The sequence below is a fragment of the Cnephaeus nilssonii genome (assembly GCF_951640355.1).
Source record: "Cnephaeus nilssonii genome assembly, chromosome: 7".
Lineage (NCBI taxonomy): Eukaryota > Metazoa > Chordata > Mammalia > Chiroptera > Vespertilionidae > Cnephaeus > Cnephaeus nilssonii.
The window spans coordinates 28,315,742-28,318,358 of NC_137078.1; the positions used below are offsets into that span (position 1 = coordinate 28,315,742).

The 2,617-nt window shown below is 43.9% G+C and overlaps 1 pseudogene across 1 annotated transcript; it reads left to right on the top strand.

Annotated features, from left to right (window-relative positions):
- Window positions 1-1,294: 1,294 nt before the first annotated feature.
- On the top strand, window positions 1,295-1,846 carry LOC307103702 (large ribosomal subunit protein uL22-like; annotated as a pseudogene). The gene has a single exon. The product of its transcript is annotated as a large ribosomal subunit protein uL22-like (transcript).
- The last annotated feature ends 771 nt before the right edge of the window (window positions 1,847-2,617 follow it).

A 2,617-nucleotide genomic window follows, 5' to 3' on the forward strand; every position in this document is an offset into this window, starting at 1 on the left:
TTCTTCCAATTAAGACGACTGAAGGCAGTGGATGGTGGGTGCTAGTAAATAAAACAAGAATTGTCCATATACAAAAGCAGTTGAAAAATGCAGGCAAGATAAATGTGAATCATGTTAGGGCTGCATCCTTTAAAAAGGGGAATGTATGACTAAGCTGTGTAAATATTTTATAATTCAGAACCTTACTTGAGTATAGTTTCAGAAATGGGCTCATTCTATTCTGGGAACAATTCTATTCTGGGAATAATATTGAGACAGAAAAGAAAACCATTATAGAAAAGTTAATTGTATTCACTCATACAATGTCCATTACGGGAAACATGTTCACCTCATTCGCTGCTGGTGGGAATGTGGACTGGTACAGCCACCGTAGAAAACAGTCTGGTGATTCCTCAAAAAATTAAGAATAAAGTTACCATATGATCCAGCAATCCCTCTCCTGGGTATCTACCTGAAAAACCCAAAAACATGAATTTGCAAGGACATATGCACCCCTATGTTCATTGCAGCATTATTCACAGTGGCCAAGACATGGAGACATCCAAGGTGTCCTGCGATAGAGGACTGGATAAAGATGTGGTACATATACACAATCAAATACTACTTAACCATAAGAAAGGACAAAATACTGCCATTTGCAGCAACATGGATGGACCTTGAGAATATTATGCTAAGTGAAATAAGTCAGCCAGAAAAAGCTAAGAACCATATGATTTCACTCATTCTATATAATAAAAGCCTAATATGCAAATCGACCAACCAACGGAACGACCGGTCACTATGATGTGCACTGACCACCAGGGGCAGATGCTCAACGCAAGAGCTGACCCCAGCCCGCAGGCCCCAGGCCAGCCAAGGCGGGTGCAAGCGGGGGTCCCCCGATTGCCCTGCTGGTTGCCCCACAGATCAGCCCTGCTGGCTGGCCAGGCCTAGGGACCTTACCCGTGCACGATTTTCGTGCACCGGGCCTCTAGTTGAGATATAAAACTAAAACTCATGGACACAAATAGCAGTGTGGTGCTTGCCAGAGGAAGGGGGTGAATGGTGGAGGGGACCTAATATATGGTGATGGAATAAGATTTGACTTTGGGTGGTGGGCCCACAATGCAATATACAGATCTTATATCATAGAAATCCATGCCTGAAACTTATATGATCCAATTAATGTCACCATAATAAATTTAACAAAAGAAGAAAACATGGTACACTGTAAGCACTCCATAAATGTTCCCTTTAACTCCTTAAAAAGAGAGAGAGAGCTCTTCCCCAAAGCAGCCAGAGGTGACCTCTGAAAATGGTTTGCTATTCACTTGACCCAGAAAACCCCACATAATCATGCAAATCAAGAGGTTCAAATCTTCGTGTTCACTTTAAGAACACTCGTGAAACTGCCCAGGCCATCAAGGGTATGCATATTTGAAAAGTCACCAAGCATCTGAAGGATGTCACTTTAAAGAAGCAGTGCATGCCATTCCGTCATTACAATGGTGGAGTTGGTAGGTTTGCCCAGGCCAAACAGTGGGACTGGACACAGGATCGTGGCCCAAAAAACGTGCTGAATTTTTGCTGCACGTGCTTAAAAATGCAGAGAGCGATGCTGAGCTTAAGGGTTTAGATGTAGACTCTCTGGTCATTGAGCACATCCAGGTGAACAAAGCTCCCAAGATGCAGCGCAGAACTTACAGAGCTCATGGGCGGGTTACCCCATAGGAGCGCTCCCTGCCACACTGAGAGGATCCTTCCTGAGGAAGAGCCGGTGGTTCCTAAACCAGAAGAGGAAGCTGCACAGAAGAAAAGGATATCCCAGAAGAAACTGAAGAAACAAAAACTTATGGCCTGGGAGTAACTTCAGCATGAAATAAAAACTAATAAAAGTAAAAGCAGAGAGAGAGAGAGAGAGAGAGAGAGAGAGAGAGAGAGAGAGAGAGAGAGAGAGAGACATGTTCATTTATTTATTCAGTTACTCTTTGAACAAGCGTGAAGTGATTATGATATACTAGGGACTGTTGTAAGTGCTGCAGTCTAAATAGAGTCATAGTTCCTGTCAGCAAGAGGAAGCTTACAGTCTAGTGGGGAGAAACACGTTTAGCTACGAGAAGTAAATACTGAGGGCCGGATATTGAATAAGTGACTTTCCTTTCTGAAGCCATGTGTGGAAGACTTGGAAGGACAGATGGTTAGAGGCAGACATGGAAGTGAAGGAAGGATGAAGCCTTTGCAAGGCAGGCAAGACTGGGGTGCAGCTGGGGACCTGTGCAGCTGGATGCGCACGTGCTTGCAGAAGCCTGCGGAGTAGGCACAACTCCAGCGTGAATCAATAATGCATGTTCTAGGACCTAGGGAGCTGGGAGCCCCACTCTGGGTCTAGCCTACCACCCTGATCATGCATTGGGGTGCTAATGAGAATGCCTGCACTGGCTGCTTAGAATTAATAAGCCAGGAATCAATCAGAAGTTAAAAGAAGTAACACTCATAGCAGGAAGTTGAATGCAAAAGCAAACTTTTCGTTGTGCCCTGAAATCTGGGACTTGAAGACTGAAAGACAAACAGAACAATTTATTGAAGTATTCTGAAATGCTTATAAGACTAGAAATTACTATCATGCTTTTCCTGTGTG